The sequence below is a fragment of the Sturnus vulgaris genome, chromosome 1, assembly GCF_052056855.1.
Source record: "Sturnus vulgaris isolate bStuVul1 chromosome 1, bStuVul1.hap1, whole genome shotgun sequence".
In the NCBI taxonomy this organism is placed as follows: Eukaryota; Metazoa; Chordata; class Aves; order Passeriformes; family Sturnidae; genus Sturnus; species Sturnus vulgaris.
The window spans coordinates 66,014,953-66,041,872 of NC_142243.1; the positions used below are offsets into that span (position 1 = coordinate 66,014,953).

A 26,920-nucleotide genomic window follows, 5' to 3' on the forward strand; every position below is an offset into this window, starting at 1 on the left:
ACTGCTTAGATGATTCAGGTCAGACTTCACTGATTAAAATTATCACATTGACGTAGGGCATCCACTAAGGAATCCACATACAGGAAAGAGCAAGTGCTGTGCAGCCCTGAGAGGTTTCCCTGCTGCTCTCTTCTCGGACGAGGAGGAACACCAAGCCCCTCCACACCAGTGCTGGAGGGTGGGCTGGACACAGATCCTTCCTCCCACTCTACAAAGAGGTTCCCTTCTAAGCACTACTTGCTAAACAGCTTATTCCTTAAGAGATTATCTATCAATGTAAATTCATATTGCACTAACACTGTTGCAATCATCAGCTGACAAAGAATGATGCAGTAATACTCTTCTGATGCTTTTCCTCTTCTGGTGTTTCTTAATAGCACTGATTCCCCCAAAGGAAGAAAATCCCTGAGCAGGAGCAGTCGGGTTACACAGATTAGAGTGGCCTTTGAAGATGAGCTGTGCCAACAGCACTCACAAGTTAATAAGGCTGTGAGCAATGAAACCAGAATTTGACACAGAAATATTAAGGATCTCCAGCAGTAACCTGGCTGACCTAGTGGCAGCACACTGCCAAACAGTCACAAAACTCAATCGTTGTTTCTTTCCTAAGTACCAAAATAACAATTCACTTACAAAAGTCATCATGGGCTATAATGGCACCACCTCCTCCTCCTTTTTAATTTTGTTCTTTTCATTATCATTATCCCAGGTGGCTTCCAGGAAGTCCCTTGCAAACTAGTCACTATTATGAAGTTGGCCTATTTTAATCACAGTCCCTTGACAAGAACAGCTAATTATCTAACTTTTCTGTCTGAACTACCAGATGGCTTTAGTTCTATACTTAACTTTAAGTTTTCAGCAACTAGTGATACTTGCACATTAGAAAATGTCAGAGATTACACAGAACAGAAATAATACCAGTATCAACACCAGTACCTCAGACACAGGCAGGATAGAAACATATGTATCTACAGCATTCTTTCACTAAAATAACAAAGTTACTTAAGATGGCAAGCATCTGTCACGTTTTCTTTTCTTATGGGACTTCTCAAAGGTGTGCCAGTAGGTTTTTGTTGTTATTGCATTGTTTGGTTTTTTTGTCTTTAAAAAACATTAGCATCCACCTCAAGGAAAGCAAAGGGAGGTCTCATGTTGTTCCCACCAACTGCTTTTGCACTTTCCCAGTTGTCCTCCTCCTGAGACCCAATTTTGGCTGTACCTACTTGCCTGAGACACCAGGAACATGCCCACACTGCATGCCATGGCCCAGCACACCTTGGCACTGAGCATCTGGAACGCATCTGAGCGTGGTGTCCTATGGGACAACACAAACACTCAAGTTCAGGGGGATGGGATTGCAAGATTGTCATCACTGACAGTGCAATTAGCAAGTACAGCTTCCATGTGCTTGCCAAAATGTGCACCAAAGCAGGCAGATGTCTGCTGGTTCCAAAAACTGGAGTTCGGGCAGGGTTTCAGAGCATCCCTGTCCATGACGTGGTGCAGTGCAGACAGAAAACAGGGAGGGAATCTGGCCTGAGTGCACTGGGGCAATATTTACCCCTGGTGTGCACAAGGAAAATACAGCTGACTCTGACTAACAGCAGTGAAGATCAACCAACAGCAAGACAAGGCCAAAGATCAGCCAAGTGAAGGATTTTCATGCATAGGACACTGCTATACAGGAAAGCAAAACCACTGGATATTAATCATAGCAAACATATCCCTTATGAGTCATGCTCATAAAAATACAGGCAATTCCCTTTTATATTCTTCTCACTATATTTAAAATCTAGAGCTTATTACATACACCTATTCTACACTTCCAAAAATCTTTTTACCAAAATACAGCAGCAATGCAAACATTGATTTGGTTTTTTTTTCTACTGGTTACAATTTGTGTGAATACCTGTAGCCACTCAGTGATGTTGCAACACTCACTACAAAATAATTGAAGAGCCTAGACTTGAGAAAATTCCTATGACTCTGACAACACAGAGAAATTTTAACTTATTTTTAAAAAAAGAGTAGTAATGGAGTCTAATATCTGGATATAAAAACAAATGGAAAAGCATTGATAGGTAAGAAAACACTATTCAAGTTTCTAAAAAGGCACTACAAGAAATATTAAAGAAAATTTCAAGCTGTGTTTTTTATTATTTTTGTGTCTGTGCATCTTTAGACAGTCATTCACTTCTAACCACCTGCTCTAAAAGGTTTAGAACAAAGAAAATACCTTGACATTCAGAAAGCAAATTTTTAGTCGTATTAGATCTAAGAACATATATACTTAATTATACTGATAATGAATTCAGAAGGGAGAACCACTGTTTTTTTTTTTCTTTTTAAAGATAGCAATCAGTTACTTCTGTGAATAGCTAGAAACAGCAACACAACCCTATTATCATAGTTTATAATATAGCATACACAATCAGACAAGTGCCCCTGGGTACCATCACAGCAACATTTGGATGCCTAAGCATAAATAGCAATCAGAATTTTCTCAGGTTTACAGTAGTGGCTCTGAGGCAGGACAGCAGGAAAGAAAGGCTGTCTGAACACCTGCCACACCAGTGACAAAACTGGAATAATGGTTGTTACAGCTTCCATCTGTAAGGCTGCTCATCTCCAGATTCATTGTGGCAAGGATGCTCATTATATTAATGGAACACCTCTAGACTGATGAACTTGGTACAGTTCTCATATTTGGGTCTGGATTCCAAAACCAGTTCTATCTTCTCAATCTTAAGTGGAAATTATGTCAAGTTTCATTTTCTGCCACTAGAGTCCAATTGAAGTCAGTTTTTGGAACAAGTACTCCAACAGAAACCCAAAACAGATCTTCCACCCCTTTAATATTTGCTTGAAGGTATTTATGAGAGATTTATACATGCAAACCTTCCCAAACTGAACAATAATTTACATCTGTAGAATCCCTAACATTAATCTTGCAACAATCACACTGTAATGTCTATTTTTAGAGTCTTTGGAGCTAATTTAAGTCAGTGCTGAGCATAAGAGGTCTTGGGAAACTGACTTGTAATGACAATCTCTAGTTATATTTCACAGAGCCCTAGATCCTCCTGAAATGGAAAACAAGGGTAACTATTGCCAAGAAAATTAAGTTTGCTTGATTTTTCCCATGCAGTACTGTTCAATGCTCAGTTAACCACAGAACCAGTTAGTGCCACATCGAGTCTTTAACAGCTTCAGGGACAGTGGTTCCACCACCTTCCTGGGCATCCCATTCCAATCCCTTTCTGTAAAGGGATTCTCCCTAATCTCCAACTTAAACCTCCCCTGGCAGAGCTTTACACTGTGTCTCCTTGTCCTGTTACTTGTCAGAAGAGATTGACCCCCAGGTCCCCCCCCAAGCCTCCTTTTCTCCAGGCTAAACACCCCCAGCTCCCTCAGCAGATCTTCTACTGGCCTGGTAAAGCTCTGTCTTCATCTCTGGACACTCCAGCATCTCACCATCCTTCCTAAACTGGGGGGCCCAGCACTGGGCACAGCACTCAAGGTGTGGCCTCACCAGTGCTGAGTACAGGGGAAGAATCACTTCCCTGCTGGCCACACTGTTGCCGATACAGGCCAGGATGCCATTGGCTTTCTTGAGCACATGGGCACACCCTGGCTCACGTTCAGCTGCTGTCAGCCAGTACCCAAGGACCCTTTCTGCCTGGGCATTGTCCAGCCACTCTGTCCCCAGCCTGTAGTGCTGCAGTGGTTGTTGTGGCCAAAGTGCAGGACCAGCTTGGGATCTGAGCAGTTTGTAACACTGCAGTGTCTGCTGCCCCTCCTCAGTTTCAGCTGGATTAAATCAATGGGGGAATGACAACAAGTTATGGTTTTAAATGAACATATCCTGGATTAGTTAGTTTCTGTCACATAGTCATTTGTCCAAGCAGCAGCAGCATGGGGGAGTTCTCATCTGCCAGCCCTGTCCTGGTTGCCCAGGCAGCCTTGGCCAAGTCAGTTTTAGGCTGCATCCCATTACTGAGTTCAGCTACACATCATCTCCTCAGCTAGAGGAACCCCTAGGTATGTCCTGTCCTAGTGTTCGGATAAGAGCCCTCTCTTTTCTCCACATCTTGGTTCACACAGACCCAGAGGGAGCTCAAAAATATCTGTAACATCTCTGCAGCATGCCCCCAATGGGAAACTGAACACTGCTTGGGCGTTCTGTAACTTCAGCTCCCCACTAAAACAAAGAGGTACCTCACCACAAAAGTTTAACTTATTATAAAAGTTAATATAGTTTAAAGTTTAACTTATTAATGATAATAACTTAAACAGTAAAGTTTAACTTATTAATGAACATAAACAACCCAATCAATAATACCTACATAGGCAAATATTGACAAAGTGCAACCATTTCAAAGAAGCACATGGAGTCCTCCCGAGTCATTCCTCTGTGGGATTACTGCTGCATGGGGCCTTCCTTCAAAGCCCTGACTATCTCACAGCATCTTCTCATGCATAATGCATGTTGCCAGTGTCCATTCTCCAATCTGAATCACTTCCTGTCTGCAGCTTCACGAAGTGGAAGCCTCCTAAAAGAAAAGTGAGGGGGTGGAAGGGTGGGAACCTCAGGGGAAAAAATATTTACAGCTTACACAAGCTTCTTGTGTTTACAGAAAGCACAAGGACAAAAGGATTTTTCTTGACCAAGAGTACTAGATATTTAAAACATAGCAGATAACACCTCTGAGAGCACATATAAGCAAATACATGCTAATACTAAGGATTTCCTTCCTTTATTCTTGAAAGGATTCAATTGAATAGGACAAGAAATAATTTCTTCCTTTTATCTTCATCCATCCTTGCTACATATCTATGCACCATCATTTAAGCTTTAAGAGTCTGACATGGTATATAAAGACCTGTGTTCCTGCAGACATTAATAATAATATCATGTTAGAACTCTGATTAACAGCCATATCTTAACATCACCTAATAAAATTACTAACGTGGGTGATATACAACAAAATTAGAAGGCCTCCAGATACAGAGCAGCTTGGGCAAGCCACTGAATGAATTACCTTTAGTACTGGAAGGAACTGATGAGGTAATTCCTTCAGTAACTTATCAAAGATAAAAAAAAAAGCATACAGCTTTAAATCCTAACTCACACTTTATCCCACATAGCAGCAGGAGGGTTTTACTAATTGCAATCTGCAGAACATATGGACTGGAATACATCCCATCATCCAGCACCTCAAAACTATAGGCATTTAGTCGCTAAGCTTTAGCACACTGTTTACAATTTGCCTTATGAATATGTCACTGCATTTTACGTTACTAAGGCATACATGTAAAGAAAAGAAAGAAGCTTTATTGGCTGCAACTAACACAAACATCAAAGACTCATAGTGCAAAGAGACCCATGACTACACTGCCTTTCCATTGAGGCTAAGCAAGGACAGTGGCTTTACGACCCCCTTTTGACACAAAACAGATTCAGAATCTTTTTTTCTCCTGCCTTCACATTTCCTGACTGCATCCTTGAGTAAGGAAGCCTTTGAAGCCTCCACCCAAAATAAACATGAATCTTTATAACTTTTGTAATCTGCTTTTTGGCCACCCAGTGAGAATCTAACAGGATCCCTTGTTTGAAAGCCACCACAGAATAATACTAGCAGGGGAAAAGAAAAGGAAGATGAGATCCAAATATAATCATTACATAATATTTTCCTAATGCAATATAAAGCTGCTTTAATCTAAACAGTACGTTAAGATCTTTATTAATCATCTTCAAATGAGAGACTATATTCATCAGTTTAGCAGAGTGAAACCAAAACAAGCAGAAAATAATTTTAATGTTTAGACAGGAATTCTAAAAATGACACATCTCTCAGATAAATAGGCAGTACTATTCTAAATTTTGAAACCTCTCGTAAATAGGCATTCCCTGGAGACATAGCAACCTGTGACTGACATGGGTCCTTTTAAGAATAATCAAGCTGTGTTTCCAAGAGCACATTCTACACAGGACTATGGTGTTGAAACCCCAGACCAAGCACCGAGGAGAAGCTGCCTCAAGTTTCTGGAATCCCAGAAACATGTTTTGGGAAGACTCTCTCACCTCAACCATCATCCTCCTCTACTGCAAATGGAACAGAATAGCAAGTGCTGTTGCACAGGTGACAGTTCATTGCCAGAGGGATGCTTCCTTCCGTCCTGAAACTGGTTATGCCTCCCCACAACTTTGAACCTCCTAAAAATGTGTGGATTGAGCAGTACAGCTAAAAAGGTATTAGCTGTCCCCTTATCATGATCCAATACTGCATTTGGCTCCTATTTATTTCACGCTGCCATGACTTACAAATTTACAGGCCTTTTTTATCTCCCGTCCATTCAGATTTCTGAGAGCATTTTAATTTCCAGTTTGCAAGGAAGTATTCATTCTCAAGGATTCTGAAGTTACTTCTATATAGTATAGGATACTTCTGAAGAAAAACCAGATGTAATTCCAGTTTATGGAATGTCTTTTTACTACTAATTTATGCAACCCTAGGAAGTCCTTTAAACACAAAAAATCATATTCTCAGGATTTTTTCTTATCAAAAACAATCTGTAACTTTTAGTTCAAATTCTCCCATGTAGTCTGTCTTACACTCATTTATTAGCATTTTAATTTATCAACCCACAGCTGGTGTTCGAAAAAAATCTTTAAAAGACTGCTCAGGAGTGCACAGCTACACTATAACATAATATGTAATTATTCACTATAATCATTAACTGCAAAGGCAGAAATATTGAAACAACCGTCGTAGTGAAGCATTCTCATAAAAGAAACAGAATCACTGATCAAGACATATGGACACATATCTGTCTCATATTGGCTGCTTTGTTTTTCCTTCACATTCATATGAAAGTTGCAAAGCACATTTCTGCCATTACTCTTAAGGAAAAACAAAAAAAGAGCAGAAACACAGATCAATATGTGGAAGCTCTGTGGTCCACCTATAGCACTCTTTCTCAGCTCACAATCTGTCAACATAACACAGGAAGGATTTGGAAAAAATTGCACTGTTAGAGTGTTCTGAAACTTCTCAGAAAATTAAATTATATGTCCTGAGGAAAAAGAAAACCCTAGATTGAGGTCTCTTAAAAACATCCACCTTTTCTTACACCTTCTGATTTGACAGCATCTCTTCACAAGATGAAATCCTTTGATCTCCACTTGCTTGCTGTGGCACCTGCATCCTAGGGCTGAGTTTTCCTTGTTTGTGCTTTTAGAAAACCTTACAAAAGCAGAAGTGTCCATAAGGTCTCTTAAAGTACTGAAAAGCCAGGTTCTTGAAAAGAGGAGGACAAATAGGCTGCTAAATGCAGCATTTCTTCAGTGAAGCAGAGCCATGTGCATGTACAAGTTAGGTCAAGCCAAAAGTGAGAGAAGGTTGTGAGGTGATAATACAATGCTGCAGTCAAAGAACATATTCTGCAAATCAGAGCAACAAATGTTCAACCCAACCCCTGTAATTTCTTTAAAGTGCAAGAAGAACTTTATGGTACAGTAAATATATTAAGCTCACATGTTATCTCATGTAAGAGGGTGCTGGGTGTTAAATGAGCCAAAGGTAGGAAATTGCCTAAAGGTGCATGTAACTGCAACACCCGACTCAAGTAGCCAACAACGGCAGGGCCCAGACTCCTGGAATCCATTGATACCAGGCAGGAGTGCATCTGCAGAATAAACCTGGGACCACTCAAACCTACAAGCTCAAAAATTTAGGTTTGCATAAAGGAAAACTGATGCAATATTTTACATCTTCACCTGTCTTCGCTCAGTGCTACAGATCATCTAACAGGATTTATTCCCACGTTTAGCAATAATATTCAAAGAATTGTTAGAAAAATATATAAAAGTCTTATCAACATCTTAAGTATAAACATGTCTTGAACCATATTTCACAGTGTTTGGGATTTTTTTTTTTTTACAATTAATTAATTTTTTTAAGCAGGTCATTGTAACATACAGTAAATACCACACTGTGTGAGCAAACACAGTACTGGGAAAACACTAAGGTCACCTTTTTTCCCCTTCAGTGTCTGTCACTGCCATTCTGGAACCAGGCATTTCTCTCCCTTTTAAAACAGTGCTGCTCACAGCTCCCTACTTAGCATATGGAAAGAGGAAAACTTTCCTAAAGGAAACATCTTGAACACATGTTAACTGCTGAGAATTTAAGGAAGATACACTACAGAATTACCCATTTTATTAAAAACTGAAAATACAGCATGTGCACGCAGCAAGAAGAGGATAAACTTGTCAATTTCTCACTGTATTTCCACTTTTTCAAAGTCTATACAAAGAATGAGGGATTCAGCATGACCCACTTTGCTACTGCCTCAGCTTCCCCCATCACAAGGACAGTTCAAGAGAAATTAATCCCTTCTCACTCACTACATATTCTCTGTAAAGCAATACATCAGCTGAACAACCCACATCATCCCAATGAAGATACTGAATGTTTATCTCTCAAACTCAATCTTTTTTCTGCTAGACTTACACGGTGCTAGATATCAGTTGCATGGAAAATTCTAATACATATATATATAAATGCATACGTATATAAACACACACACACACCTCCCCATGAATAAGAAAGATCTTCTGTAAGACTCAGGCTATGCACAAGCATTCCTTCCCTTGCCAGCAACCAGAATGTAAAATAACTCTCCTTCCCTGAAAATTTCTTTTTATTGGGATATTTGTTTCAAATTCATCTAAAAAAACTAAATCAACTGACAAATCTGAAATAGCTAAACTGCCATTTACAACTGCAATCTGGCTATGGTCAAACATTTGTTATTTTTATTTGCAGAAGATCAAAATTACTTTCAGACTAAAGCTCTTTTTCAAAGGCCCTTGGTGCAAATTCAATTTATGAAAACTCATCACTGACAACATTAATATATTCCTTTCTGTGAGATCTAGTTCTGCATTCCCCATAGAAAGTACATTAACCTCTCAAATAAGCAACACATATAGGCTTGCTTCCAGCTGGTTGTAAGCAGATGAGACTGAAAATACTTCAAACCTGGAGGCTGGAACCAGCTGCTGTCTTTTAAAGCAGGATTTGTTTCATCCCAACATCCTTGTCGATAAGATAAAAATAAATATTCTCACAATTCAAAAATCTCCTTTCCTGAGTCACAGAAAAAAGAATTAACCTTTTATTTGCAAAAAGCACTCTTCAGTCTTAAGAGACTAGAATATTAATAAGAAAATTCATAAGATACCAAAAAAATATTAATTAAACATGCAGCTAAAAAATTGTATGTCTTTGGTATTTTTGAAATAGAAGTTGATCAAAACTTGACTTTTGGGTTACTTAATGTTGTGATTTTGAAAGAGAAAAAGAAAAACAACCCCTAAACAAAACAACAACTGTCATACCTAAGATTCATAAAATAGTAAATTTTTATAAGGTAAAACCATCTATCTTCTGTATCTCAAAGCATGGATCCCTTATATAGAACATTCCATGTATTTTGACCACAAGAAATGTTAATTTCTACACCAGAAGTCACCTAGCTATCAATCCTTGGAGGGTAGGAGTAAGTATTAATCCAACACCAACGCATATAAAGCATAATTTATTTTAAAAAGTCATAAGGAAAGAAGTGGCAATTACTCCTCCAGGAAGAGCTACCAGTTTTCCAGAGTGCTGATGTTCTTGGGAGTTCCTCCTCCCACTCACAAGCAAGTGGCAGGAATTAGACAGCACTTGCTTACTTGGGGGAGGGATGGGGGTGCCAGGAGAGAGGGGAAAGTGGCTGGGGAAGCATTCAGAGGGGTTTTAGCTGCCTTTTTTTACATGATTTGATCTCTGGAAGGAAGCCTGAGAGCAGCTGCCATGGTGTGTCAGCTCCCTGCAGACCTGAAGTAAGCTGTGGGATCCTGGTTTGGGAATCTTCAGCCCGGGTCACTGGGAAAAGCCATTAAAAATGGAGTTACAAACCCCAGTCAGCAATGGCATTCAGCTTTAAGCAGAAACATCCTTTCTAATTACAGCTGTGTTTGCACTCCAGTTAAACACTGACATTTAATAAGTCTCACACTAGAGGGTCCTAAAGGAAAACACTCACTAAATATTTATTTTAATTTAAATACAGTGTGACTCAGTTGTGGGTAGGTCTCATCACCTCCAACTGGAATTCCCCGCCAGGTCAGGAGCGGTGATGGAAGCAGCAGAGCTCAGGGCAATGTCCCAGGCCAGCATCTGTCCTTCCCACATGGACTGCCCATGACAACAGCCCGGGCTGGGCTGCCTCTGCATTAGCTCATGCTCAAATCTGCATGAAATCACCTCTGAAGAGGCTGCTGGGGGGAAATTCCACCTCTCCTCCAGCTCCCAGGCAGATGCCTCTGCCCTCTGTACTCCTCACAGCACAGTGACACGCTGCAAGTATGAAACCTTCTAGATTAATAATGAGAACAGGGCAATGATCTCCCTGGACTGCATCCATGTCATGTGAACTATGAGAACTTGGATTTGTTTCAGTAATGGAAGGGAATGAAATGCAAGGAGCAAGAGGTTTTCCACACAGGCGTTCAACATCTCCAAGGAAAGCAAGGGGACAAAACCCCCACAAACACATTTCTGCTGCATGATTGGATCAAATTTCTAAACTTCCAATCTTTTTGCATTTTCAGCTTCGTGCACCTAATACTATTCCTCTTACTGATTTTACACAATACTTTTATTGTGCTCTTTTATTATGCTTAGATATATCTGAGTGATTAGCACAGAGAAAACATCTTCACAGAGGAGAGGTGCACTCAGGTTTGAATGAATACACAGTAGAAAAAAAAACAGACATTGGGGAAAACTTGGCACGGTTTTTGGTCACAGTTTTATTTTCAAGCCACCATGTCCCAGATGCAAGCCACAGCATCCTATTTCCAGTGGTGTCAGTATATTCAAGCTTAGCCCTAAAATTACTAGGTTAAAATATTATGGGATATTTGCTATCCTAAAAAATAATGCACTTATTTAAGGCATGGATAATTCTCATGCACATGAGAAAGAGGGAGGTATTCACCAAGAAAGCACAAAAAACTATTCCACAGGTCTTATCTCTATCATAGTGCTTCTTTCCTCTTTCTGCTCTGACTCTTCAGGCCAGAAATTGCCAAGGGTGTTCATTACTCCTCAGGCAGGCAACCAGCTTGGAATGCTAAAGCCTGATGGAGACTGCTTGGAAGATCCCTACAATGCACCAAAAGGCCACAGACCAGGTGCACAGAGGTCTTGGCTAACCTGTAGAGTCTTTTAATACTGAGTAACTCCAGGCCTGCTGCAACTAGTAAGGTCAGTGGACAGATACAAACAGAATTTCACCAATGACAACTTCTACATGGAACAAATTCTTTTTCCTTTTCTGACACTACAGTATGCTACTTCTTTTACCTTGTTTGATAAATGTTGCCCAAAAAATAAAAAAGTTTGAGAGCTGTTTCCCCCCTATTATTGAGGAGTATTTTCATAAACAACTTTAGCCACAACTTTAGTGAAAAGCAAAGACTGGATAGAAAAGTTGACTGTCAAAAGTTGCTGCATATGTCAATTTAGTGAGAAGGATGAAATAGACAAAACTAAATGCAATGTGGACTTTAGGACCTCAGAATGGTAAATTTTGAGAAATCAAGGAAATTACTGAGGCTGTCCTCAAACACTTCAACTCAAACACAGAAATACCACACTTGAAAAAGGCAGATGTTATTCACACTCTCATTCCAAGCAGGAAGGGAAAAACTGGTAAGAAAAGATTGGAAGCTTTCCCAGATGAATAAACACATCAAACAGGATATTGAGAGGAAGTCCAGACTCTACAAAGAATGAAAAGATTAATTAGGAAGAAGACAATGTCTCAGGCCTACGAAGTGTTGAAACTGTAAAAGAGGACAGAAGCTGAGCCAAAGGGAACTCAGCCCAGGCAACCCAAAATGAGTTTGCCACGCGTACGAGGATGACTTCTAGAATTTCACTGTGGCTCCTGACTGATTTGGGAGTGCTGGCAGCCAGGCACAGGGACAGCATGACTGGGTGGGAGGGATCCCCTCCTCAGCTGCTCCCAGCCCAGAGTAATTTCTTTTTACATCTGCACAGCCTTCCAACTCAACTAGAGCAGCTACTCTAGCTGCACCTTTTCTCTCATCGGGGGAAAAGAGAAGTCCAGTTGCACTGGACTGAAGTCTCCCACAGAGCTAAGTGAAGCAGACTGAAGTGCTGTAAATGACACAGACGATTTTAGAAGCAGAGAGGAAAGGTGAAAGACAACCACTGCCTGGCCATTTCTGTCACCACACAAACGACACAGGCTGAGGCAGCCGAGCTGAAAGCTCAACAGGTCACAGGCTCAGCGTGGCGACTGCCAGAGTATTTCTGATGCTCACAGTGGGCTCTGGCTACTCCTCCAAGCAGAACAATCTGCTGCGTCTTCTCCCACGCATTTCCTGCCAAGCATGAGGCCACAGGGCCCAGAGAAAGTTACTCTAGATAGATTTTTCCATAAACATAAGTTATAATGTCTCTTCTTCACAGTGTGCTGTGAAACAAGGGAAATAAAAAGATGTACCAGTAGCCCCTATGGAGCAATAGCTTTTTCTACTTTTCTCTCTATTTTATTATAGCTGCAGTATCCATAGTATTTCTCTTCACACTTCACCCCCATCACACCTAAAATATAATAGTTTGCTAGGCAAAGCAGATTTAGAACCATACTCATTTCTTTCATCCTCTACCTATCCCCCCACCCATGTACAAAAACACATTCCATAGAAAACTTTCTTTACCAAGCTCTCTAAATATGTACATATATACACTGAGGGGGAGGGCTGATGGTGTTGGTAATATGAATTCTTGCTAGGAACAGTTCTTTGTTACTAACCAAACCATTACTGTAATCCTTGCCCAACAACAGATGACAGAGAACGTAATACAAATCTTACTGCCCACTGACAAAAGTTAACATGGAGTATCATTTTTAGCAAAGGAAGAGTACTTTTGCCAAAGCTAGTTTGGTCAGGTCAACAGACCTCAAAATAAAGAGATATATTTGTATATTCAATATGTATAGCAACTCAAACTTTCCCAGTATTAAAATGGAAACTGTAGTTGAACTTGATGATATATGGAAGCAGGAGAAATGCAATATCCTAATTGAAAACAAGAATATATCTCATTTCTTTAATGCATTTAAATGTTTTTATGTGAGTACAAGACTGACATTAAAGTTCAATGTTGCTGTAGGTGTCGGTCAACTTTCCAGATTTATGATTTCTCATTAAATCATATCTGATTTGATATTTTCAGGTTTTCCTAGAATAATAACTTGTCAATCAAAAATATTTGAAGGACAGTCATCTACAGAGCTTTGTTCCTTCAGGGGCTGGGTGCATACCTGCCACGACAAAGGTGTACATATAAAAATTACCGCAAAGACACATCCATGCATCAACTGAATGAATGTGACTGGTGCTCCCAGAAGCTCAAAGCCTCAGACAACTCTACTCCCTCCAGGCAGCAGGCTTTGAAACAGGCCATGAAGGTCAATAAATATCTGGTTGCCCTAAGCCTAAGGAAAAATAAAAGTCAATTCAAGGATATAACATCCACAAAGCCATACTACCTCCAGCTGAAATGGGCTCTCAGACACTGAAACCATCTTGCAGCAAGAGTAGCAAAAGAAGGGGGGAACAATTTCAAAATCTATCTTGAATAGCACTCAGAAGTAGACAGTAAGAAAAAAAATTAAAAATTAAAAAAAACCCACATACACTTGTAAATAAACAGCACATTTTACAACAGCATCAGCTCCTGTGGACAGCATGGTAAACAGCCCCATATGGAGCACGTTAATGCAATATCAAATGGCAGGAGCTGACAACTGTGTCAAGGCTTGTAAGGAAGCAAAATCAGCTCGGCCTCTTCACTGAGGAAGGGCTAGAAAGACACAGCAACAGACCCTCTGCCTTTGAAGCACTTCACAGGACAATGTTCTGAGCAGTGCACCTGTAGATGGAAAACTTGTGGGGTGAGAGAAGAAAATGCAAAACAAATCAGAAGAAACCTGTCATTTCTCTGCCTAATAATTTCCTACGATCCAGTGGGTATCATCTTAACCAAATGAAGTTCAGCTACATGGCTCTGATAAACTGTAGCCCTGCCAGGAGTGCAAGATAGGCCAAGCAGCTGCAAAAGCAGCTGTTCTTGTGCTAAGAAACACAAGGACATGTGGCATAGAGCCACAAACAGCCTCGGTGCTCTGCCTAGTCCTATGGGCATATCACAAAAATGGTTTTACCAGTTCTGGACCTTGCTACCTCAGCAATTACCTACTTCCCTAAAAGTCAAAATTAAGGTCAGGCATAATGATGAAGGTAGGAGAACTTGTGAAGAGATAAGAATAACCATTGACCTGGAATTTTCCATACAGGGGACCAGTTCTGAACCTTTTTTCTAGGCTTGGTGCATGACAGCACATATTTGTCAGCATCTCAAACAACTGCAAAGCTGATATTGATTTCTATGTAATTCACTGGAAACCTGAGGGAAGGTTAATGATTTGCTTTTATTGTTTCCTTCTAAAATTTTGGTCCTGAACATCTTTCCTTTCATTTTCTCATCCTCTTTATCTTCTCTGAAAATTACTGGTGTGCAACTTATCTACAGAAATATTTAACAAAAAATTAAGATTCTGTAAAAAGCAGTCCTGTAGAAACATGGACAGAGGAACTATTCCAGAATTCCTTTGAGTTAGAGGAACACAACCCAAGTTTTTTACTGGGAGGAGCAGCACCCTTCTGTACACATGTTCTGCTCTCCCTGTAATATTACTTCATCAGAACCAAAAACCAGAAAAAAAGTTACTCTCAGAGTTTGTGTTTCAGCTCTGTGCCAGTAGTAGGATTAAGTCATGAAACCCGTATAAAATCCAATAGAGAAGTAGAGTTAAAATTTCCAAATACTCAAGCCTAGGCATTTAAATTCTTGAACTAGAACTAAGAGAGATGATGATAAAGAGTCACATCTAAATAATCCTCAGATATTTCAGCCACTCTAGCAAATATTTGCTGTTTCTATAAATCTCCTCTCAGCACCTGTCAAGAGTACAACCAGCAACATGGGGGAATAAATACATTCAGCAGGCACAGATTTCCAATAAATCCAGTGAATTTGGGAGCTCACTAATTCTCCTCTACAAGCAAGAAAAAAAAAAATCTACTAAAAACCTTAATCTCCCATGTGCTGATACAGCACTTCCCAACTCCAAATCACACTGAATTTTCCCCAGCTGTCAGCACTGAGCTCAGCAGGGGCGTCAGCAGGAGTGCAAGGGCAGGAGCAGGACTTAGAGAGCACAGCATTCACTAGGCTGAGACTGGAGGTTAATGCTGAAAGACAACAAGTCATAGAGGGAGGAGGGAAAGGAAGCAACACATCAAATCAAAGCCACACATTTAAACTGGCTTGGTTTTCCCCTCCTACCCATCCTTTAAACCTGCTTTTTTCCTGGGTTGCATCTTTGACCATGTTAACGAGGGGGGAGAGGATTGCTTGTTTGTTTACCTCAATATTTATGTATTTATTCTGCTGGCATTTTACTCTCCTCAAAACCCTAGCTATTGAAAGATATTTCTTCAGCTAAGCACCAGTGTCAAAACTCACACAGGGGACCTGAACTGCTATTTTAAAGCAAGCCATATTCAAGAAAAATCATTAAAAGGAGACACAGATAAAGCCCTGTTGGTGTTTACAACCATGTTGCATTAATGCTACCGTGTCTCCTGCACCTGTAAATCCTGATACCATTTGTGTCTACAAGCCACTACACTGACACACAGCCAGAAAGTCTGACAGGGCTGCTAAACCCTGGGAGGAAAAGAAAAAAACATTGAGTAAGCAGGTCTTCGTGTAACAGATAAAAGAAAACCTGAAGGTTGCAAGATTTTTTTTACTTTTCCTTAAAGCCATAGAGGACAAGGAGTATTTTCTTGGTTGAATTGGACACACTCATTTCTTCTCTTATCCTGATTTCTCTAAATCTTTATAGAATCATACAATCCTTTAGGTTGGAAAGGACATTTAAGATCATCAAATACCAGTGTTAACCTAACACTGCGAAGTTCCCCATTAAACCATGTATAGATGTGGCAACTGGGAGACATGGTTTAAATACAGGAGTGGGGACTCAAACACTACCCTGCACAGTCTGGTCCAAATGTGACTACCCTTTCTATGAAGAATTTTTTCCCAATATCCAATCTAAACCTTCCCTGGCATAACTTGAGGCCATTTCTTCCTGTCCCTTGTCTCTTGTGAGAAGAGACCAATCCCCACCTCCCTACAACTTTTTTTCTGGTAATTGTAGAGAGTGATGAGATTCCACCTGAGCCTTTTTTTCTCCAGGTTAAACACCCCCAGCTCCCTCAGCTGTTCATCATATAATTTGTAATTCAGACCTTTCCCCAGCTCTGCTGCCCTTCTCTGGACAGCTCCAGCATCTCAATGTCTTTCTTGAAGTGAGTGGCCCAAACTTAAGCACAAAATTTAAAGTGTGGCCTCACCACTGCCAAGTACAGGGCAATGCAGTAGGGAACACTTCTGCTGGCCACACTATTGATGATACAGGCCAGGATGCCATTAGCCTGCTTGGCCACCTGGGCTGGCTCATGTTCAGCAGCTATTGACCAGCACCCCCAGGTCCTTTTCTGCTGGGCACCTCTACAGCCACATTCCCTCAGCCTTTAGCACTGCTGGGCTTTATCTGAACCAACTGCAGTACTCAGCACTTCACCCTATTGAGCCTCATACAACTGGCCTTGAGCCATCAATCCAGCCTCTCCAGATTCCTCAGAAGAGCTTTCCTACCCTCCAAGATCAACATTCCTGTCCAGCTTGTTGCCACCTGCAAAGTGGCTAAGGGTGCCCTCAGTCCTCTTGTCAAGATCATCAATAATGATTTTAAACAGGACTGCCCCAATACTGAGCCCTGGGAGCATCACTATGGCACAGAACACAGGCACCGATGACATTCCTCTGCAAAAATTACTGGCAAATGGTGGCAGTGTACAGTAACACCAGAAGTTGTGAGCTACTTCAGAGGAAGGAAAGAAAAAAAAAATTTAGTGTGGCCTGAAACAGCCAGTCAGTGCTACAAGGTATGAATACAAAGCAGAGTGCAGTATGTGTCAGGTTTTGATCTCTGTCACTTGTATATTTGCATCCTGTCCAGTCAACCTTCCTCATTTCACAGCCATCCAACTAGAAATACCCTCTGTGTCTGTTCAACATCTCTGCCAAGCTGAGCTCATGCTCTTATCAAAGAAAAACATTTCAAGAGGGTTTAGCTGTTGATTATTCACCTCCAGATCCCAGGAAAGGCTATGGTCAAATTCTCTGTCTGACTCACTGGATTGCTTGAATGCTTTGCACAAGTTTCTTCAGCCAAGGCACTGGAAAAACACTTTGGAAATTCCCAAAGGGTGAGCCTGTGCACCTCAAATGAAGCTTGGCAGAATTAAAAGGCCTGGTGTATCCCACATGCCTGCCACCTACTGTGCCTGGAAGCCCATGGACACGTGTACTTTCACCATTATCTTCCATACACCAAGAAGACCTCTTTTCTTGCTTTTTCACACATTTCACACCACAAGGCAGCTAGGAGAGAGCATGAAGAGCTCCAGGCAAAGGGAAGCTGTGGTAGCCTGTGGCCAAGAGTAGGAAGGGATAAAATAGAATCTCATCAGTAGCAAGATGTAAAACCATTCAACACATGCTGGCAGGTCATACCTGGAGCTCCAGGAAAAATACGACAGTAATTTGAATAATTTTCACTAAAAACAATCCCAAAACAAAAACATTTTTTTAATAAAACACAGAACAACCAAAACAACAACAAAATAAAACACCCAAAAGAAAAACCACACAAACAGTCTCACTAATAAGGAGAAATGCTAAGTGTGCTCCATGCACCACTTGTGGTTCACAGATACCCCATCAGCTTTCTCAACCCCACAATCCTCCCCTCCCTGAGGGACATCAGAACCACAAAATACACCAGAACAACACTTTATTGTATTATGCCACTTTACAGAAGAGCACTCAGGATTAACTCGGCCAGAAAAAACACTATGGTTTATCAGGTCAGGACGCTTCCTAGGAAGAAAACAGCATGGTTTACACTATCAAACTGCTTATGGCTTTTAATCCAGCAATAGTTAAAAGTCAAAATATATGAACTAATAAAATATGAGGGAAGGAACAAAACTGGCACCCCAGCACCTTTACAGCCACTTCACAACCAACCCACACGTGGTAGAAGCAAGCCTCATACGAGATCCTCACATTGTGTTGGGCCACAGGATGGTAAAAGAGTTAAAAATGAAGGCATGCATGCATTGGTGTGATATTACTCAGTGTGTCACTCGCTCCACCAGTAGCCTCTTAGAAAGCTAAAGCTGGAAATCAATGAACACAAGCACCCTGTACTCAATTTAAAAATATATATATATTATTATATATATATGCACAATTTTAATTCACATGCAGTTATAAAAACCCACACTTCTTTTAACAGTTCGGGTTTTTCATTAACAAGTCCTGTTTCAGCAAGCAGCAAGATCATGCAAATTATGCATTTTAATTGCATAATTTTACTATAATAATTTACACCATCCCCCCCCGAAAAAAAAAAAAAAAAATCACAAAATCAAGACCAAAACAGCCTATAACTTTAGTTATGATGGAATACGTTACAATCTCTCAGCCTGAAAGCATTCAATGTGAATTTGGCAACAGCTTTCCCAGTGCATCTCATTTATAAGCTTTGACAGGCCAAATTCTGCTAGCGAGAGATTTGTTGAAATTTTACTCCTCTAACATTTCTTCCAGCTGACAACATACCTACAGGAATGAATTCTTTCTCATGTGTATCGGGCATACTTCACTTTTAAAGGAGCCAGGTATTGGGAAGCAAATCGATAGGAGCATCAGCTGGGCTTCCTCTGGGCATTCCCAACTGCTCTCCAGGATTTCCCACGGAGATGTCAGGAGTTTATGCCTGACGATACAAGGCAGAGGAGGAACACAACCTCAAAAAGCCAAGCTCCTCTCATCTCACTGTGTATGCTAAACACAGAGGACACGAAACAAGAGCCTCAAAAAGAAGTATTACTGCTAAAAATACTTGCACCTCAAGCAAGATCTCCATGGAACCTTCTACTCTGCATATAGACATTTCTACAGACCATATGTCACCAGCATTATGGCCTTTTTCCTAATACTGCTAACAGGACAGCACAAAAATTTAGCAAACCATATACATATTAAGATTTGCATACCATCACTTTACTATTATTAAAATTCAATGGTTCAAATTATTCTCGCTGCAAGACCCTCCTTCAAGGAACTTTGAGGGAAAAATAGTGGAAAAATACTTTGGAAAAATACTTTGGAAAAATAACGGAATTAATATTCAACCATCATTTAAGCAGAACCCATCAAAAATAGGCAGCATAGCAAAAAGGAGAAAATATACAAAGGAAGGAAGACGAAATATTAGTATGTTTATACAAGTGAGGAATCAGGCACAAAAAAGGATGAAGGCATCATAAAACATACCCTAAATGAAATTTAAATAAGAAGTAGGAAAAAAAACATGCAGCAGGAAGTGGACAAAAGCAATTTTTAAAATATGAATCTGCTAGATTTGAAGAGCTCTTTTGCATATGTCACCCGTCAGAACAAATGTAGTGCAACAGAGAATAATGCCTTCAAGCTAAGCTAATTAGCTCTACCTGTAGCATCCCACAGCTAAATTCTGTTTCTGACTATAAAATAGCATAAATTTAAAAAGAACAGCACTGTTATGTTAAGCATTCCTACGCTGAAACACAACACTGAATTCAATGCTGTACTAAACTCCAAAGTGGTTCAAAGGGGGAGGGGAGGTGTCCCCAGTGAGGAAAAATAACAGCTGAAGTAGATTCTTTGAATCCTGCAGATTTCAATGCATTGTCTAGAGACACTCTGCATCCACAGTATTAGTAAACTATGCAAAAGAAATGTTGAAACCAAAGTTTATATTAAAAGTAGGGTTTTTTTTCCAAAATACTAGGCCTTCTAGTGGTTTCACCTTTTCCCTCCCTCCACTGCCTTTCAGATTCTTCAGAGAAATGCAAATTTCAAGCCTTATTAGCAGTAACTCTTCTGATCGTGGGGTTTTTTTGTTATTAGTCTATATTAACTTTAGAAAAACTGTTGAAGGTTCGTTTTCCTTTCTGAAGTTGCTTTGAATGCAGCACAGGTCTCAAAGAAGATAAGCTGCTTTATCTCACTTTTCCAGGCACTGAAAAGAATAAGGACAAAAAGGCTGACAGGACATATCTGGGTAAATTATGTACACTCCCACCATACACCACTTGGAAACAAGCAGAATCTGGCCATAGAAACATTCATCAGTACTTCATTTAATAGCATTAAAACACCATTCCTCTAAAAAAATGGGAAGGAGAAGAGACAGTGCTCAATGATAACACAGTTAATATATGAAGCTGCATAATCTTACCACGGTCACAGTCAACACAGATATCTAAACACTGCACATTCATATGCAGGGGGACTCCATTTACTATATAATTTGTCTTTTGCCTACAGATTCAAAGCTTCACTTAGAAATAAATGAAGAGTAATGACTTCTCGTGAACTTTCTCTAATTTGTAGCCAGTTAATTTCCTCCTTCTGGTGAAAGCCTGTTGTATGCCACATATCCTGCTTCAGGCTATCTCTGAAATGGGGAAACTGTGATTCCTTTCTTCCTATTACATACTTCAAAACCAGGAAATACATCCGTTATGAATTTTTTTTAAGGATAAAACAAATCTTAAAGACATTAGCAGAATGCTGGAAGAAAATTCCCAAGACTATCATTACACCCATGAGGAAAGAAACATTTAAAAATATATTAACAAATACAATGCTTTCAAATGTATCAGGAAACAGTGATAGAATTAACACCACAGCCTGCTGAACAACATTCAGAAGAAAAAAAAATCAACAATTCAGAATGGGAAGAAAGAGTTGGCACAAGAAATTACACTTAAAATTAAGTTTTTCATTGCAGACTGCATGAAGGCAAGAAAGCTGTAGTCCCAAAGAGACCTGACCCCATTCTCCCTCTTCCATCCTTCCCTGGGTGGGTGTGAGAGTTCCTCATTAATACACAGTTCTACTAAAGGTCTTTAAAGGTCCTGCAATTTAAAAGTAGCTTCTAGAAACTAACTTGTAATTAGGATAGTTCATTAACTGGCCTGATATGTGTAACTTCTTCACAGTTACTCACACAAGAATAGTAAGAGAAAAGTTCTTCACAAGCCCATTGAGAAAAACTGCAACAACTTGGAATTTAAGCCCCATGGCCTCAGCCTGGGAAGCTTGGCAAGAGAAGGCATAACAGTGATTCACACTTCAGCTTCTCACTTCCCGATACAGAGCCTCTCACTGGGAAGATTCCCAGAGCATTTTACAAGCAAACTATCAGTACCAACCCCATTCATCATTGAAATATGGTCCTTTGCATCAAGTCAGAAGCTTCTCAGCAATACAGGGGAGCAGTTCAGCAGAAGAAGGAAGAGAACTACAGCACACAGAGGGAAGACTCAAGAGAGTTCAGGGAGGCAGCTCTCTCCCCTCCTCACACTGGGACTGGCCCCATCAGGTGAGATTTGTGCAGGATAACTGCTGCTAGCAGCTTCAAGCAATCTTTTATTGACAAGTGATCTTAAGCACAAGTGAAGGGGCTCCACATGGACCTACCCTCAGCATCCTACTGGGTTCTGGAGTCCGAGGTGATTACAGAGAATACACTCCCACTGAACTGACCATACCTCTCAAGAAACCAGGGTACACACTCCTCTAAAGGATAGATTATTACATCTATGCTTTACTTCACACACTGTGGCACAGATTCTGCAAGGGAAGGACAGACACCCTGACATGCTATAAGATTAGCTTCCTCCTACACAAAGAGCTAAAGCAATTTATCTTCTACATCTAGAGTTACAACATACACTCCAAAATTCAAAGAGTGAGCTAAATGGTTGAGGACAACCCTCCCAACACACATTATACAAGACCACAGACCTGTTCATGCTAGAAGGAGCCTTCAGAGGTTAGTTTCAGCCTCCTACTGAAAGCAGTCAACCATTGGATCAGTTTGCTCATGTCTTTATCCAGCTGGATCTTGAAAACCTCAAGGAGTGGAGATGACACAGTCTCCCTGGACTTTCTGAGCTCCCAAGTAATCCATGACACTCCTTGACCCAAGAGAGTACTCCTACCCTCCCTGATCTCCTTCACTAAGTACAGAGGCCTGTGAGATCTCATTGATGAAACCCGAAGTGCACAAGGCACAAGTACCTCAGCCTTACCTGTGCCCACTGCTACCTGTCCCACTCAGCAGCAGATCCACACTTCGCTCATTCAACTTTTTCCTATGAGTCTAAGTGGAGAAACTCTTCTGCAGGCCTTTTTACCACTTGTACACACACCATCACCATCTGAGCTTTTGTGACTCCAGCCCTTGGACAATGTTTCTAAGTTCCTCTTTTACTGCTTCCTCCTCCTTTTTGCATTGGAGTTCTATCATGTGCTTCCTGCCCAGCCAGTCTGGTTGTCCAATATATCCTTTTATTTTCTAAGTAAGAAGTAATTCCTTCTGCACTTTGAAGGGATTGTCCTTCAAGAACTGTCTAGCTTTCATGAACTCTTATGTGTCTTAAATCTTCAGTGTTTCCTGGTACCAGTTGCTTGAATAAGCTGAATTCAGACTCTGGGCTTTAGGAAGGCAGTCACTCTGCTTCCTTGTGTTTCTCATGCCCCTAATGACCTTGAACTCCTCTATTTCATGGTGACTACAGCCAAGGCTGCCATTATCACTCTTTCCGTCACACCTGCCTACTTTGTGAATAGCAGATGCAATCAGATATCACATCTGTTTGACCCCTCCAAGGCCTGTATCAAGAAGTTAAACCTGATATCCTCAAAAAAAGCCCTGGCTAATTTGTATTCAACCATATCACTCTTCCAGCAGATGTCAAAGACCTTCAAATCACTCAAAGGAACCACAGGTTGTGAGACAGAGACTTCCCCAAATTTTCTTAAGACTTGGTTCTGTTTCCTTCTCACCATCAGGCAATCTGTGAGAAACTCCCAGCATGATATCCTCTTCACTCCCCCATGCCACATCACGACCCACAAGCTCCCTACCTGCCTGTCATCTGTTCCATAGAACTCCACACATTCAAGCTGCTCCTTCACTTGCAGTAGTGAACTCCCTCAATCCTCCCTTTGCTCCCTGTCCTCAAGAACCTGCCTCTGTTCTCCACAGCACCAGAGTCCTGCATGCTGTCCCACCCCACTGCTGTAACTGGCAGTGTCACAGCTGTCACCTACATGCAATTCTTGCTTCCCAGGCTGCCTGCGTTCCTGCAGGTGACACAAGCACTCTCCTTACCAGGCTTACCATCTGGCCGGGGAGAACACTTTTGCTCCACAGAGTCAGGTGGCAATACAGCACTGAGTGATCACAAGAGCCCTGCTGTACAACAGACAGGGCACACAACATTCCCTGCCCCAGAGAGCTGGCAAAACAAGCTAGGAAGGGGAAAGGCATGATCACCTCTGCTCCATAAGGCGACACAGAAGAACAGGGGACCAAGACAAACAGGAAGTTTATAGCAGTGTGCCTTAACCACAAAACTGTTCTTTCTGCCTCTGGCATAACTGTCTAACAACTTGTGGCCGCACAAGGTATCCAGGAGCAGGCTGAGGAGCATTTTTAATCCTACTTTGTAAATGAGTTTAGCTCTGTCTTCTTTAGCTCCCTCTTGTCACCTGTTAACTATTCAGCCCTGACTGTGGATTTTGGTGACAAAGAAGTGACAGAACAGCTACAGGGCACATCACTTAGTTCAGGCCTCAGCTTTGCTCCTAGGAAGCACTCCATACAGAAGACATTCCTCCCGATCCCTGTAGGCGAGAGGTGTGGGAAAATCACCGGCACACCACCCACTGCAGTGGCTCACATTTTTAACTTTAAGAGCTTTTGACATGCACTCACTTAAACAGCTGCAGTGGGTTAGGCTTTAATATCTGTCCCACCCTCCCCCTCCTTTGTTGCCTGTTACCACTTGCCAGACCAGCAAGCCAAGCCCAGGAAGCAGCTGCATGTGTCCATCAACACCAGCTGCACTTCAGGCTATAGACACTGGACACTGAAGCAGCTCAGATGCATTCCCAAGCCCTGCTCTCTCTGCAGTGACCCTGGGAGAGGGGTATAACAACCAGCAGCACCTAGCAGCTTCTAAATCAACATCACTTGGTTGGCATTCCCAGACACACCATCATCACTCAAGCCACTGTGTCAGCTTGGGGCAGGATGACAATTTCACCAAAAAGAAAAGCACGAAAATATTATGCTTAACTGTTGATTCTCTTCACAGCTCTTACTGTATACAGTCAACAACCATTTAGGAAGTCACTTTTACTAGTACACTAAAAAAAAAAAACCCACACTCAATTCTGCAACATATTTCCCATTTTTAGAGCGTAGGTTGACATTGCTACATTGTTAAGCACATCTGAAAATTGTTCTTTCACTGGCTATGAAAGTTGAGAGTATGCAAAAAAAAATCATTTGTTACTATTTTAATTTAACACAGGAATGCACCAAACTAACATTCACTCTGCTACAACAACTAAATACATGTAATTACTTGTTAGGAAAAAATGCTTTGCTGAGTAGCACAAATGCTGAAAGGCACTCTTCACATACTGGTCACTGATGTCACTGCGGACTAGAGTTAAGTTCTTGTTCAGACACTTTTGATTTCTGGGGTGTTGAGAGTTTCTTTTTTAAAACCAAACGTGTCTACATCATCTTAGAACAGACTTGCTACCCAATTTTCTGAGTTGGTACTACTTAATGTGGGGAAAATTATAAAGTGAAGAAGAAACAGTTGTATGGTTATTTTCAGCAATTAATATTTACCTTAAAACAATCCTAGGTATAAATTCCAAAACAAAACACTACATTTTAGTTAATACACAGAAACCCAAGTGGACAAACCAGCTGTGAACACATATCACTGAACACAGACTGACACCCCTAAGGCTAATTGACGAGCTGTGACTATCACTTCTTTTGTCATTACAATGGAATGAACTCTTACAACTAAGATTCTTGCTTTGATACCACACTGCACATTGCACAAGTTGTGCAATAAGGACATTCCAACTTTGCATTATTTTTTCTTATTATAGAAGGTCTAGCGTGTCCCTCTACGAATCACAATAATTATTCAAAAGTATTCAAATGAGCTGTAACAGAAAAGTAAATTTTTTTCTTACCTAATCACAAAGTTTGATATTAAAAGCTTGGCTTTTCCTTTGCAAATGCTGCAATATTTTTATCTAAACAGCAATTTGGTTTGTTATTGAAGGAAATGGACTGACTACTAATTTCTGCAAGCCAAAAGCCTCAAACAATAAAACCCCAGTGTCTTACCTGGACATCTGTATTTACATCATAAACAACATAAACACACATAAGCTGATTCCAGGACTGTGATTAAATTTCACCAGCAAGGACATATTCAGGCTCTTCTAGTCTGAGAAAAGAAATTCAGGATCTCTGTTACTGTAATGATGACAAAGCTTTTCTCAAGTTTTAAGGGTTCCTGAGAAAGTGTCATTTGCCCAGATTTCTGTGGGTGACATTTACAAATCTTGTTGAGCTAGAAGTAAGGGCCTCTGGTGCTTTAAAGTACATGACAGCTTGGAGCTGCAGGTACATCAACCTTTCTAAGCCTTTTCCCTCTCGTTTCATTAATTTTCACTCCTGTGACCCTGAGCATTCACCTATTCCTACCCCAACACCTTACTTACCGCAAATGGAGGCAAAAAAAAACCCAAAACAAACCTTAACCTACACACCACAGCATCTAACAAGATATTTGGAGAAAGAATAAAACCAAAGAAGAGCTGTCAACTATCCTATATTCCAAAATTAACATACGGGGGGGTGAAGGAGATGGGGAAGCAGCGTAAATAAACCTGCACACAAAAAAACAGAAGAAAGAAAGAAAACCAATTTAAATAAACCAAAACAAAAGAAAAACATCCACACACAACCTGCCAAACACCTCCAGCTGCTGCTTTGCAGAGGAAGGGCAGAGGGAAGGAGGAGCCTTTAATACTCTACTCCACCCTCAGATTTCTGGATGCTATTGTGCAGTTGCTGGATGTCACATCTGGTAGCAATATACTAACACACACCACCCAGCTTTATCTCTTCTTGTTAGAGAGCACACCCAACCCATCAAGAAAATGTCAACAAAACAGCAAGAGATCTGTGTCCATGTGGAAAGGAACTGGCACAAGAGAAGCCACACTGATAAGAACAGAGGAAACATTTGGAAAACCAAGCCCAAAAATCAACCTTCCCCTTCCATCTAAGCCACACATACTGCATCCATCACATCAGTATAAAACCTTGAACCTTATTTGATTACAGTTCCTGGCAATGCTAACGATGTCCTGGCAACAATTATAAGTCTCTCGTGTCTCCAGCTCGCCAGGAAATGAGGTGCCATTGGGGTTGCTATTGTGTGGGACAGAGTGGAAACAGCAGAAGCTCCAGTGTACGTGTGAATACTGACAAAGTAGGAAGCCCTACAAAGAACATGGCAGTAGGTGCAGCATATACTCCTCTTTCTCCCAGACTAGCTCAAGAACCCCATTCAGCCATCAGGGATTTCCAGAGGTTTGGCTCTAAATACACTCATGGGCCACACAGGTACTCCTGGGAAAATGCAGTTATCACCACTGAAGGCAACAAGAGTCAA

At 40.8% G+C, this 26,920-nt stretch overlaps 1 long non-coding RNA gene across 3 annotated transcripts in view; it reads right to left on the minus strand.

The window, feature by feature from the left end:
- LOC106854166 (uncharacterized) overlaps positions 1-26,920 on the minus strand; it is a 216,781-nt gene that overhangs the window by 142,889 nt on the left and 46,972 nt on the right. For 2 of the 3 annotated variants that reach the window (XR_015800822.1, XR_015800538.1), the window contains exon 3: positions 25,582-25,684. The exons of the other annotated variant lie outside the window; for it this stretch is intronic. This is a non-coding gene — a long non-coding RNA (uncharacterized LOC106854166). The remainder of the gene's footprint in view (positions 1-25,581; positions 25,685-26,920) is intronic. 3 annotated transcript variants of the gene reach the window in all.